Raw genomic sequence first — 15523 nt, 5'->3', positions numbered from 1 at the left:
CCCCTTATAAGAAGAAAGGCCCATAAAATCTGGTCTCCGTTGTGCTCAAACTTCTAGAAGCACTTAAGGCAGTGTTTCCCAACCAGGGTGCCTCCAGCTGTTGCAAAACTACTAGTAGAGATTTTCAATGTCTACCAACACAGTCATGCAGACTCCCAATTAAATTAGTATTGTAGGGAAAAGGGAAGTGTATTAAAACTTAACTTTTAATGGTTATGCAGTTAAGAAACATATAGATAGTGCAAAGTTACTATTGGTTGACAAGGGATACTGGTGCTGATCTCAATGCCAAATTAACGCAGGATATACTCACAGTTAAGAAAATAGATTAAACTGTCTGTCATACACCTAAAAATGACCCCAATCAACTTGTAGCTGTCATAACATCTGTCAGTTAGGCGTTAATTGTACTATGCCCTGCCCAACGTGTTTCAACTAACAATGGTGACCTCATCAGGGGCCGTTTACAGTTGTGTGCACTGGTACAAACGACCGCATAATTTCCCATATGAATATCATGAAAAGAGCAGTATCAATTGTGAGATCGCAGATACAGTTGCAATCCCAGTGACAGTGTTATAACTCAGTTGGAGTCCTGTAAAGAAAATATTCAGGAATACATCCGGAGGTTCATGCTCGGTGTCCTATGTCTCCATGTGCGCCCGCAGTGGCGGGGAGCCGTACAATACTGGCGGCTGCCGGCGCACATGAGGCATTGGCATGAGGTATTTGGCATTGAGATCAGCACCAGTATCCCTTGTCAACCAATAGTAACTTTGCACTATCTTTATGTTTCTTAACTGCATAACCATTAAAAGTTAAGTTTTAATACACTTCCCTTTTCCCTACAATACTAATTTAATTGGGTGTCTGCATGACTGTGTTGGTAGACACTGAAAATCTCTACTAGTAGTTTTGCAAAACTACAACTCCCAGCAGGCCCAGACAGCCGAAGGCTTTCTGGGCCTGCTGGGAGTTGTAGTTTTGCAACAGCCGGAGGCACCCTGGTTGGGAAACGCTGACTTAAGAGATAAGAGAGATAGGGTAACAAGACAAGCCCTATTTACATGTATCAGTGCTGCAATGAATTGTGCCTTTGTATAGAATCATGCTTCATGTGATGCTAGAAAAAGAAGTATTGATCGTCTATTGATTCTTGTAGTTTTGTCATTGAGCCAGTAATGCATTTTGAGGCTGGCAGAAGGAACCTTTTTGAGGCAGTGTCCTTATATAGTTGTTTTCCAAAAGGGGTCAATCTATTTCCTCTGTCTAGCTTTCTCTTTCTGTCTTTCTCTCTCTATCTATGTATCTATCTATCTGTCTATCTCTCTATCCATCCACTTATGATGACTTCAATTATATTTTATGTCTTTGCATTTGTGTTTTTTTTTTTTTTTGCTGTCATGCCTACACAACTTTCTCTAGACTTTTTTTTTTGTTATGTAGTTAAGGTTTTGAACAATGACACCACAGCTCTGCCCCCAATAGACTTATATAGTTTATCTTTAAATTCCTTATTTAAGCATACTGCTATAACAATAAACACATGTATCCATTTTTGTTGTTGTTGCTTGCAGTCATTTCCTACGAATGTTCAGTGTTCTTCAGGGAAAAGACAATCTGTGATAGTTTTGTGATGTGTGCAGCTTGTTACAAAATAGAGCTCTGATAACTGCATTGTAACTGTAATGCCGGACATATGTGGACCCAGCCTACTGATGCTTCAACTTATGACAACGTGCATCAGTTGTCCTCAGTTGTTTAGCATCCGGCGTTCATTATTGCTGAATGCCGGACAAGGTAATGCAGCAAGATGCGTTCCATTGTTGGTGATGGTCCAATGTGTCCAACAATCCGGCATCCAAATTAAGGCGCCAGATGATTGTGAACTGTCCCATTCAAATGAATGGGATCAGTTCCACCATCTGTTTCCCTCCGGTGCATGCCGGAGGAAAGAACTGCCAGACAACTGATATATTTAAAGGGAGCCTAACAAGCAAAGCATCTGTGTACCCATCATATAACTAGCATTTTGGAAGTAAACAATGAAAGTTTATATTAAATAACCCCCTCAACCCCCCCCCCTGTTGTATATACACTGTGCTCTTCTGGAGTTTTTCCTGCAACCTACTGAGTGTATGGTGCAGTGGTGATGAAGCTGCTGAGACTGTGCCATTAGTAGGTTGTGTCATTTGGTAGTGCAACTGCTTATATTCCTAGTCAGTGGTGACTGAGGCATCTAAGCAGTTTGAAGAGATAAATGGCTTCTTCTATCACCCGTTCAGCCACACCACACTGTAACTATAGGATGTGGACGGAATGTCATTGCAGCTATTGGCCTAATGAAGGCCCCCAGGTTTGCCATATACTTTTTGGGAGAACCTAATAGAATGCCTGTCAGAGTAACACTGTCAGGCATAATATACTGCAATACAGAAATATTGCACCAAAGTATTGAAGTGTATTATAAGAGCAATCAGAGGTTTGAACACTCAAGGAAAAGTTATTAAGGTTTAAAAATTTTTTGGGAAAAATACAGAAAAATCTAATGAAACTAAAACCAAAAATACAAAAGTCTCTTCTTACTGGAAAAAAAAATGAAACTTTAGACCTTACATGGTAATGAGAATAAAAATAAATAAATGAAAAAAATTTTTTTTGTTCATGCTGCTCCAAAAAAAATGAAGTGATCAATACCCATCCCACAAAAAACAAGCCCTCACATACTCTGATCATATAAAAAAAAGTTGCAGTGCTAATGTTTTTTCGGCTCTATTGTGCAAAATGTGTAAACAACAATTCATTTGGTGTCATTTCTACTACACAGGGAAAATGATAAACACGTACAAGAGAATTGTAGCATTGCTGCTTTATTTCCACATACCTACATAAAAAAAATTATACAGTTTGTTTAATATGTTATCATGTGCCCCAAAATTGTACTTGCCCTACAAAAAAAAATACTACATATAGGTATGCTCAGGAAAAAAATAGATGTGATTCTAAAATGTGGGGAGGAAAAAAAAACAAATTGTTGTGTCATAATGGAAATAACTGGTAAAAAGTAAATTTGAAGACCATAAAGAATTGTTGAAAATGTTTTATTAGAAAGGTATAACGGTTCATTATAAAACGAATAACTATTAGAAATGTTTAGAAATATTTATTAGAAATGTTATCTTTGGGTCTTTTTAATACCCAAGAAAATGCACATAAAAGTCCACTGTTTCGCTCATTTTATCATTTTGTTTATTAAGTTGATTAATTAGTTTGAAAAAATAGAAAAAAACTAAATGTAGCAAACAGCAAAACATGTTAGTGTGGGCTCAACCCTACCCATATTGCAGTATTTTACTAAAATCTAACTTTTTTCCCCCATAGTTGCCACAATGAACTATACAGTGTATGAAAATATACAGATTGCCATATTTACTGCCATTTTTCTGACACTTTTACATGACAGATGAGCATTCATGTCAAATAAGAAGGAAATAACAACATTATCAAATCAACTGTGTCTTATAGAAATATGTTTTCTGCACAGCGATAATGATCATATGAACACAATCTGCTGATAAAAATACAATGTTACTTTATTAATGCTATTGCATTTGACATGTCTTTTTTGTATAAAATGAATTATTCTAAATTTAAGAATGTACTAAATCTGGCAAGCATTTTAAAAGAATGAGAATACTTAGGCTGTGTTCACTCTTTGTGGCTAATACCGCATGTGTTTTTGCTGTGAATTAATTCTGCAAAATGTACTGCTTATTGTGTTGAATGGAGATTCTGCTTTCCTATTCACACAGCAGAATCTCCGCTGTGGATTACTACTTGAAGTCAATTGGACTTTAATTTACAAATTTTTAAATTTTATAATTCTGTGTTTTGAGCGCACGTAAAACTGCAAAAACACAAAACTGCAAAAACTCTGCAACAAGAGGAATTTAAGTGGATTATAGAAATTCTGTTGTGTGAACATAGCCTAAAAATGACACATTTACCATGGTTATGCAAATCACAAAAAAAAAGTATCATTATAACCACAATTTCAGTCATTTATGGTAAAACGCGGCAAAAATGCATGCAGTAAAAAGTTGGGGTACCACTAATTATCCGCAACATGTGAACACAACCTTAAAGGAGTACTCTGCCCCTAGACATCTTATCCTCTATTCAAAGGATAGTGGATAAGATGTCTGAGCACGAGAATCCTCCTGCTGCAGCCGGCATTCATTTAGAGCATTGGGTGCAGCTCCGGAGGCTCGTGACGTCAGGATCACTCCCTGCTTGTGATGTCATGGCCACGCCCCCTCAATGCAGGTTTATGGGAGGGGTCGTGACAGCTGTCACGCCCCCTCCCATAGACTTGCATTGAGAGGGCATGGCCCTGATGTCATGAGTGGGGCATGACCGTGACATTTAGAGCTTCGGCCTGGCATCGCCAGTCATCCGGCACGAAGGGAAGTTTGGGGAAGTCTGGGGTTCCGCAGCCAAGATTGCAGTGGTCCCAGCGGCGGGACCACTGTGATCAGACATCTTACCCCTTATCCTTTGGATCGTCTATGTCTATGGGCGGAGTACCCCTTTAACAATACTCTGCATTTTTATTTAATTATCACTCCCCGATTCCCCCAACAGTGGAGCATCAGCAGAACATGCCGGTGCTTGGACTGCTTTCTTCGGAATCTGGAATCAGAAACATCTGCTGCGGAAATTCCGCCATGTGCACAGCGCAGAAGATTCCCATTGATATGCTGCTGTCAAATTTCCATCATGTGAACATACCCTTAAAGGAGTAGTCCAGTGGTGATTCAGTGGTGAGCAACTTATCCCCTATCCTAAGGATAGGGGATAAGTTGCAGATCGCGGGGGGTCCGACCGCTGGGGCCCCCTGCGATCTCCTGTACGGAGCCCCGACAGCCCGCGGGAAGGGGGCGTGTCGACCTCCGCACGAGGCGGCGGCCGACACGCCCCCTCAATACAACTCTATGGCAGAGCCGAAGCGCTGCCTTCGGCAATCTCCGGCTCTGCCATAGAGATGTATTGAGGGGGCGTGTCGGCCGCCGCCTCGTGCGGGGGTCGACACCCGCTATCTCGGGGGAGAGCCGGGGCCCCGTACAGGAGATCGCAGGGGGCCCCAGCGGTCGGACCCCCCCGCGATCTCAAACTTATCCCCTATCCATAGGATAGGGGATAAGTTTTTCACCAGTGGACTACCCCTTTAAGGCCCCTTTACATGGGACTATTATTGGCCAAAGGAGCGTTCATAGAAACATTCGTTCCCAATAACTGGCTTGTGAAAAAGGGACAGCAATCAGCCAAAAAATTATTGGTTGGCTGATCAGATCTTTTGTGCCGGCAACTTTAAAAAGTTGAAAAAAAAGCACAACATGTGACAAACATGACAAAATATGTTGGTGTGGGCTTAAACCTACACATATTGCAGTCTTACAAAAATATTACTTTGTTTTCCACAGTTGCAACATTGGTCATCATTTTTTTGCTCTCACATCGCCCTGTTTAAATGGGTGATGTGTGTCTGACAATGTTAAATTGAAGAACAGAATGAGCAATCCCGTGATCGTTCATGTGTCCCAGCCTGCAACTGATCAACGCCAACTAAATTGGCACTTGTTTACAGGTGAGGATCTGCCTGTGTAAATGGGCAATAAAGCATAAGGAAGGGATAGAATAGCAGTCTAAGCCACTGACAGGGTGAGGGAGTGCTTCATATGACCTCAGACCTCTTATGCAGCTTACACTACAATACAGATAAGCTGTGCCCTAAGAAAGAAGAGTTAAACAAAAACAGAAAAACAAAAAAACAAAAGACAAACAAAAACTAAAGGAAATAGCCATGGATTAGTGTCTTAGGGTGCGTTCCCAGAGGGCGTATACGCAGCGCAAAATTTATGGCAGCAGCGGGAAATACGCTGCGTATCCCTCGCTCACTATACACACAGGGCTTTCCACCGGCAGCCCTATATGTGCAGTGAGTTTTGGAGGCGGGGCCCACGTATCAGTTTTTTTTAAATCCCTTATAGGAGATAGGAAATAACTTCTGGAGCTTGGAGCATCTCCTTAAAAAGCAGTTTTATTGTCTGATTCATTTTAAGGGGCTATTTGAGGTTATAGTTCTTCCCACAGTTGTGGATTATTTTACTTACAACTGTTCTTTTTAAGACTAGATTATGTCATTTGTAAAAACTTTTGACTTGTCATCTAGATATGTCACTAGTTTAGATCGCACTGGGTCTCAGTCCCCGCTGGAATTGTTAGTAATAGCTGGCTAAAGTGTGTGGCAGTGCTCTTCATTCCCCAGCTGGCCACCAGATCCAACTTTTCTCTTCAAAGACTAATGGACTGAAAGAATAGGATTTGATTGATGGCCAAGGAATGAAGAGCACTGTCTGGATGACAGGTCAAAGGTTAACAAATGACACTAACACTTTAAGCCTTGTAATAGTCACTGGTTGGTGGCAGTAGTATTGAGGATGCAATAGCATAGTCAGAAACAGGCAATGGCCTGATCCAGCAAGGGAGAAGAAAAATATAGAAGACATCACAGGAGTAGGAGCAGCTAGAGAGGATTCAGATGTGTCCACTCAATGGGAGCTGATCCAACTGGGTGAGGTGAGTAACAGGTGGTCTGTATTAATTTAAAGGGGTACTCCACCCCTAGACATCTTATCCCCTATCCAAAGGATAGGGGATAAGATGTCTGATCGCTTGGGGTCCCGCCACTGGGGACCTCCGCAATATTGCATGCAGCACCCACCTGTTTCTTGTCCGGAAGCGCTGGAGGGTCTGGGTCGCGACCACGGGAACGGAAGTCTGTGACGTCACAACTCCGCCCCCGTGTGACGTCAGCGCTTCCGGACAAGAAACAGGTGGGTGCTGCATGCAATATTGCGGGGGTCCCCAGCGGTGGGACCCCCGCGATCAGACATCTTATCCCCTATCCTTTGGATAGGGGATAAGATGTCTAGGGGTGAAGTACCCCTTTAAGGGTCTGTCTTGTGTCTCGATTAATATTAGGATTTGGTCTGAGGTCATGATAAGTTTAGTCTAGGGGCTTGAATTATTTTTACTGGTCTGGGATTTCAATTTTATGGGTCTGATTTTTGGTGTAAATTAGTTTAGGGATATGGTCTAGGGTCTGGAGGGATTAATTTGGGTGACTGGTATGGTTTTTCCAGTAATAATAGAATGTTATCTTGTTTTACTAAATTGGGTCATTCCATTAACTCAACCAAACCAATAAAAAGTATGGAGCCGGTCAAAGGGTACGTTCACACAGGCAAATCCCCCCCTAAAACAGTCAAAAACAATCCAAATCCAAAATTTCTTAAACATTCATGGTTTCCAGCTCTCATAAAAGGGGTACTCCGGTGGGAAAAAATTGTCTTCTAATCAACTGGTGGCAGAGTGGCAGAAAGTTAAACAGATTTATGAATTACTTCTATTTAAACATTTTAATCCTTCCAGTACTTATCAGTTGCTGTATACTACAGAGGAAGTGATATACTGTATATACTCGAGTATAAGCCGACCCGAATATAAGCCGAGGCCCTTAATTTCACCCCAAAAACCCAGGAAAAGTTATTGACTCGACTATAAGCCTAGGATGGGAAATACATCATCCACCCATGTCATCATCCCCCCATGTCATCATCTCCCCCTGTCATCATCCAGACCCCCGTCATTAACACCCCCGTCATCATCCCCCTCGTCATCATCCCCCCTTCATCATAACCGCCTGTCAATCCCTTCATCAGTGGTCTTCAACCTGCGGACCTCCAGATGTTGCAAAACTACAACTCCCAGCATGCCCGAACAGCCGATGGCTGTCCGGGCATGCTAGGAGTTGTAGTTTTGCAACATCTGCAGGTCCGCAGATTGAAGACCACTGAGAAGGGATTGACAGGCAGAGAGTTCACTCGGGTATAAGCCGAGGGGGGCGTTTTCAGCACGAAAAAATCCTGCTGAAAAACTCGGCTTATAATCGAGTATATACGGTATTTCTTTTCATTCTGACCACAGTTCTCTCTGCTGACACCTCTGTCCATGTCAGGAACTGTCCAGATATGGATAGGTTTGCTATGGGGATTTGTTTCTACTCTGGATGGTTCCTGACACGGACAGAGGCGTCAGCAGAGAGCAGTGTGGTCAGACAGAAAAAAAACAACACAACTTCCTATGTAGCATACAGCAGCTGATAAGTACTGGAAGGATTAAGATTTTTAACCCCTTAACGACGCAGGACGTATATTTACGTCCTGCGCCGGCTCCCGCGATATGAAGCGGGATCGCGCCGCGATCCCGCATCATATCGTGTCGGTCCCGGCGCTAATCAACGGCCGGGACCCGCGGCTAATACCACACATCGCCGATCGCGGCGATGTGCGGTATTAACCCTTTAGAAGCGGCGGTCAAAGCTGACCGCCGCTTCTAAAGTGAAAGTGAAAGTGACCCGGCTGCTCAGTCGGGCTGTTCGGGACCGCCGCGGTGAAATCGCGGCGTCCCGAACAGCTGATCGGACACCGGGAGGGCTCTTACCTGCCTCCCCGGTGTCCGATCGACGAATAACTGCTCCGTGCCTGAGATCCAGGCAGGAGCAGTCAAGCGCCGATAATGCTGATCACAGGCGTGTTAATGCACGCCAGTGATCAGCATTAGAGATCAGTGTGTGCAGTGTTATAGGTCCCTATGGGACCTATAACACTGCAAAAAAAATGTAAAAAAAAAGTGTTAATAAAGGTCATTTAACCCCTTCCCTAATAAAAGTTTGAATCACCCCCCTTTTCCCATAAAAAAAATAAAACAGTGTAAAAAAAATAAAAAATAAACATCTGTGGTATCCCCGCGTGCGTAAATGTCCGAACTATAAAAATATATCATTAATTAAGCCGTACGGTCAATGGCGTACGCGCAAAAAAATTCCAAAGTCCAAAAAAGCGTATTTTGGTCACTTTTTATATCATTAAAAAATGAATAAAAAGTGATCAAAAAGTCCGATCAAAACAAAAATCATACCAATAAAAACTTCAGATCACGGCGCAAAAAATGAGTCCTCATACCACCCCATACGTGGAAAAATAAAAAAGTTATAGGGGTCAGAAGATGACATTTTTAAACGTATACATTTTCCTGCATGTAGTTATGATTTTTTCCAGAAGTGCGACAAAATCAAACCTATATAAGTAGGGTATCATTTTAACCGTATGGACCTACAGAATAATGATAAGGTGTAATTTTTACCGAAATATGCACTGCGTAGAAACGAAAGCCCCCAAAAGTTACAAAATGGCGTTTTTTTTTCGATTTTGTCGCACAATGATTTTTTTTTCCGTTTCGCTGTGCATTTTTGGGTAAAATGACTAATGTCACTGCAAAGTAGAATTGGCGACGCAAAAAATAAGCCATAATATGGATTTTTAGGTGGAAAATTGAAAGGGTTATGATTTTTAAAAGGTAAGGAGGAAAAAACGAAAGTGCAAAAACGGAAAAACCCTGAGTCCTTAAGGGGTTAAATAGAAGTCATTCACAAATCTGTTTAACTTTTTGGCACCAGTTGGTTTGTATTCCACTGGAGTACCCCTTTAACTTCAACGAGGAATGCTTAAAACAACATAAAAATGGCTCTGATCATCAAAGCTATAAAAAAGAAGTGACGTCACTTTTTCAGAGCAGTTCCACATTAAAGTCATTAGGAACCTAAAAAAAAAATGTCTGGACTTTTAAAAACCACCTATAAAAACCATGCTAATTTGCATTTTTTTTCCAGGCTTTTTTTATGTGTGGTTTTTCTATACTCAAACGGATATTTCCTGATAAGGAAGGATGCAAATAATAAAAAATAACAAATAATAAAAAAGTAACAATCAAGATACCACCATAATCTTCAGGGGTCTAAACATTTATCTTACATTCATTTCATAGTAAACTTTTCATACATAGAAATCCACTGTTTCCTGGATAATTTCAGTATCTTTATGAAGGAATTTCAATCAACTCTGTATCATCATTTACCTACAAGAAAAAAGAGAAATTATTAATATTATTTTCTGTTAGGTTTCAGGAGTATTTCAGCATTATTGCTCTGGTGATGAATTTGACATGAGTTATTTACTCACAAAGGTTCCCTCAATGATAATATACCCATTCACTGTGGCCCTTACACAATATATAGGATGTGCACATTTTGCATTTATAATGAATAAAATAGTTGATGCTCTCCCATGTGAAGCATTAGCACCAGGTGTTTGGCAGGAACGTGGAGGCCAATAATGGACATGCTGGTGATGCTGAATTTTTAATCAATGTACATTGTTGCTATGGTTGTATAACAATGATTTATGCTATTTTTGCTGTTATGTATGTTGGTATTTTGCTATTTTGTACCAAGTACTCACTTTAATGACATATTTCAATGAAATTCTATTATTATTTTTTTTATATTCTTGTAATAGTCTAATATTTATTTCTTTGTACATATTACAGATAATTTTATAAAGTGTACTGGGGGGCGGGGTGGGGGGGATTTATCATTGTTGACTTTAGAAAGTGTGTTTTAAAGCTTTTATTTCTTTGGTTTTGCTTACATGTGACATATTTATCATAATATTGCATAAGAGTTGATACATTTGCAAGTAAAAAATAAATCCCTTCAAAACACCACTTTGATATCTCCCCTGTGACTTTTTATCCTGTTGCGACATTGGTTGAGAAATGCATTTTTAAAATGGCGCACACAGTTTTGTAAGCCAGGTCTGGGCTAGTGCAGATTTTGTCCGTTTTTTTCACTTTAGTGCAACATTCGCACTTGATAAATAAGTTGCCACTGCAAGTTGAAAAATGTAATTAAATTCAGTAGAACTGATCGTAGATTTTTGCTTATTGACTTTTTTGGGAGAAAAGTCGCATGTGCTTTGGCACATTTGAGACATTTAATGCGACATTTATAAGGCAAAAAAAAAAATGCTCTAAACACAATCATAAATCTCCCCCTATGTTTTTTCAAAGTAATTGAAAGTATTATTTTAGGTCTTTAAGAATTTTTCATGTTTCGATTTTCATTACAATTCATAAAAATTTGACATGAGGCTGCATACTGGTAAATTAACTCTCTTCCTATGGAATTTGCTTTGACATACATGGGCCCTATGACAGGGGATAAGTATTGGGTGTACAGGCTACATTGTGGGCTGATTGTATCGATTTGAGCTCTGAAAAAAAACATTGCTTGTTGGCTGCACATTCTTCTGCAGAAACTATACAGCGATCATTAGTGTAGTCCTGCTCGGTATTTGTCTTAGAATAAGTTCGCTAAGCGGAGACCAATCTACAAGATGAGTGCTTGTTAGAGTGTGCATCTGCCCATATAATAGCACCATATGTATGCACCAAAGGGGTAGAGAGAGTAGCCCAATGGACATCAGTTATGCAGCAGTAACTTTTTTTCTGCCCTAGACCACCAGGGATACTCAAATTATCTTCTTCACTGCCCTAGACCTCCAGGGTTGCAGACATTAATTCTTTCTCTGCCCTAGCCCCCAAGGAAGTTTTCTGAAAGGAAAACGGTCACCCATTCACATACTAAAACCAATACACCGGGTTAGAGTGTGGGAAAATGGGAGACCGCTGCGGGGCCCCTGACTCATATGTACCTGCAATCCGGCGCAGGTCCCTTTGAAGATCCTCTCCTGTCTTCACTGAATTGCACGCTGGAGGCAGGCCTGCCAGATGGATTTTAATGTTCACGGGTGCTGGTCACGTGAGCAACTGTGCCTACTGAGTAAGTCACAGAAGAGGATCTTCAGAGGGACAGGGAGCTGGACTGCAGGTACGTATATGAGTCAGGGACCCCACATCAGTCTCCTGTTCACCCGACTATAACCCAGTGTTTTCCTTTAAATTAATTCACTACCAAAGCCAATTCTAATAATTATTTGGTGCTACACAGCATGAATATTTGTCACTCTTTGGTATTGCTCAGTGTAGAAGGAACAGAACTCTGTTTACTAGTTACAAAGGCTATAGAGAGTGTTGACCCATTGGGATCTGGACCACTGGACTTTTGGCCCAGTACCCTGGATCCCCAGAAGAGTGTTAGTTTCAACTGAATATGCATTCTCAAACACAGATACTGTTAAACTTATGAAAAAGTAGGAAACCATAGCCCTCTTGGCCTGACATTCTCTCTCTCTTTTAGTCACAGACCTATTGGAAAATGCACAGGATGTCAACATCTCAGTGCAGGTCGTGGCATAGCCACTCCACTGGTAAGGTGAGAAGTATTAATTTCTGGGGAAAAAAAGTACACAATGGTAATCATTGTTATTATGTGGGGCCACAAAGGGTGTTGTTATTACATTTTTGGAACCAAACCGGTGTAACAGCTCCCTTTAAGGCCCATAATAATAAAGCTAATGAACTTCATCATTTTTAAGGGGGCATTATTCATTTTAAATTGCACAAGAGCCATTGTGTTTTTTGGGGTGCGCTAAGGTCTGGTGCAGTGGCCACAAATTTGGTCTTTTTTACTGTGTGGGCATTAAAACTGTATGGGGTGCAAAAGAAGGCACTATTAGGCTGGGTTCACATATATCAGCGTGCACCGGAGGGAAACTGATGCTAGAACTGATCCTGTTCATTTGAATGGGACAGTTCACAATCATCCAGTGTCTCAATTTTGACGCCGGAAGGTTTGACATGCCGGAGGGCACCAAACAGGGGAACGCAGCTTGCTGCGTTCCCCTGTCCGTTGCCCAAAAACAATGGACGCCGCATGCCATACAACTGATGACAAGTTGTCATCAGTTGTTGCATCAGTTGCGTCGAGATTTAGGCTGAGTTCACCTATGCCGGATGCCGGACATATGTGAACCCAGCCTTATTATTTGCCCAAAGATAGGGCTGAATAAACCTGATGACAGATTTCTTTTAAAATCATTTACAAAATTTGAAGCCTATAGGGCAACAAATGGGATGCCTAATACAAAGCATCCAGATTTTTATTTAGCTCCAAAAGTTTTATTTGTTATTGGACTTAATTTGACAAACAAAATAACACCATGTTCCACAGGATGCTGTATTACTGAGATATTATTTTGGTTCTTCCGACTGTATAAAACAATGACAGATTGTAACAAATGCAATAACAATATATGTCTAAGTCAATCAGAAGATTTCCCAGCATTGCTCATTGACTCTTGTATGGTTTCAAATCAAAACAAGCAGGTCAGAAGTAAAATGTACAGAGGTTATAAAGTACCACAGAAGCAGCAAGTACACTGACCCATAAAGGTCTCAACACAATGTTCATACACTTTTACTTGGATGCAGTAGGTAGAGTATCGTCTCTTTTTTATACTTGTAAGGAAGTGTATATAAATTATGACTTTATCTAAGTAGATATTTTTCATGCCCAATATTTGCAGTCTCAGTGTCGTAAAGGCATTGAGGGCATTCTTCTAAAACAGTCATATGATCATTCCACTATAGATGTATCATGACACTATTTAAGAAGACATAAAAAGTAGAAATGTTTCATTCTTATGATAGAGTCAGAAACTTATCGAGCAATTTATTCTTACAATAACCCAAAAGTTGAACCTGTTGTCTGACTTAGCTTACCGGTAAAATGTGAATTTATAACATCACGTAAATCAGTGGGAGTGTGCAGAATTAGTGCCTTATAAGTTGGCCCCATATATACTGTAGGTAATGTATAAATTAAATAAGATAAAAATACAACAAAACTCTTTTATTGCAATACTAGGTGTGTTAGAAGAAATAAGGATGCTATGTGTTTCAAAGCATTAGGGTGCGTTCACATTGTGGAATCTCTGCTTGTGGAATTCTACGAGCGGAGATTCCATCTGGCGACCGCCACCGGAAATATTTCGGCACTAGTGCCGTGGGGCACTGGGCTGTCAACATTGACGGCTGTGCAGTACTTGTGAAATCCGTGCAAAGAATGGACATGTTCTTTCTTTGTGCGGAACAATTTCAGCGGCAAAATTGTCCGCCGCTGAAATCCTGCTGTGTGAACGGATCTCGCAGAGACCCATTCACACTAATGTTAAGTTCACACAGCGGAATTAAATTTATGGAATTCAGCCCATGGAATTCCACAGTAATTCCGTAGTGTGAATGCACCCTTTTAGTGAAATGAAATTAGAATAGCATAGGCATCTATGCATATACTTCACATATTTTAATGGACTTGGGTCTGCATCAAAGACATGGTTGACACGCAAGGCAAAGCTTAGGGCCCTTCAAAATGGACAGATGCTTGCCTGAAACGAACGTTGGTCTATTTAAAAAGGGTTTTACCATAAAGATAAATAGGTCTGATGCATTATGTGAAATAAAGGGGTATTCCGGCTTTATACATCTTATCTCCTATCCAAAGGATAGTGGATAAAATGTATGATTGCAGGGGTCCCATCCCTTGGGACCCCCGTGATCTCGGTGCAGCCCCCTGCATTCTGTGCCGGGCGTTACCTCCGAGACGGGGACGTGACGTCACGGCCATGCCCCCTAGTGGCGTCACGTCATGCCCCCTCCATTCATGTCTATGGGAGGCAACATCACGCCCCCTCCCTTAGACATGAATGGAGGCTTGGCGTGACGTCACTAGGAGGGCGAGGCCGTAATGTTACATACCCGTCTCGGAGGCAGTGTTTGGCACAGCATGCCAGGGGCTGCACCGAAATCTCGGGAGTCCCCAGCAGTGGGACCCCTGCGATAATACATCTTTGGATAGTGGATAAGATGCATAAAGCTGGAATACCCCTTTAAGCATTTCTGAAAATAAACAATTTTAAGAGGTGTGTGCTCTGTTGCATAGTATCAAGTGTCACAGTACAGAGAGAAAACCAGATAGAGATCAGATCCATGGGAGAGAAGAACAGTACAGTGATCGATGGAGAAAAAGAACTCTGCAGGTATGTCAATTTTCCAGAAAGACAGCACATATGTACTCCTTTACATACATGTATGTGCTACACATCTGATTTTACCCTTCTGCTACCAACTCTCAATCATTTTGCAAGTGGGGCTGCATGAATGATTATTTGTGTGGCCCCTTTACTGTCACCAACAAATCCCCCATTTACAAGGGGTGATGTGTGGCAGACTAACAAAAATGTGTAGGCCTGCAGATATGATATGATCAGCCAACTAACCAGAGTTTTTCGTTCACTGTTCATTCAAGGGTTCTTTTAGATGGGTCTATTATTGTTCTTATGAACGCTCATTTGCTTGATGATTGTTTTGTTTAAAAGGCCTTTTTAAAGCATAAAAGTGCTGTAGGACACACTCCCTTTCATCTCTCTCTCAAACACACATCCATCTATCTACTATCTATCTATCTATCTATCTATCTATCAGTCTGTCTGTCTGTCTATTATCTATTTATTTATCTATCTATTTATCTATCTATTATCTATCTATCTGTCTGTCTGTCTATCTATTATCTATCTATCTATTATCTATCTATCTATTATCT

The 15523-nt window shown here is 40.9% G+C and overlaps 1 long non-coding RNA gene across 1 annotated transcript; it reads left to right on the top strand.

Moving 5' to 3' along the window:
• Positions 1–5231: 5231 nt before the first annotated feature.
• Positions 5232–14922, top strand: LOC130355436 (uncharacterized). The gene is made up of 3 exons (XR_008888519.1): positions 5232–5647; positions 12221–12295; positions 14864–14922. It is a non-coding gene; the product is annotated as an uncharacterized LOC130355436 (long non-coding RNA).
• Positions 14923–15523: the final 601 nt, after the last annotated feature.

The sequence above is a fragment of the Hyla sarda genome, chromosome 2 (genome assembly GCF_029499605.1).
Source record: "Hyla sarda isolate aHylSar1 chromosome 2, aHylSar1.hap1, whole genome shotgun sequence".
Classification (NCBI taxonomy): domain Eukaryota; kingdom Metazoa; phylum Chordata; class Amphibia; order Anura; family Hylidae; genus Hyla; species Hyla sarda.
The sequence above is the reverse complement of the archived record's forward strand: the minus strand, read 5'-3'. Positions and strand labels throughout refer to the sequence as shown.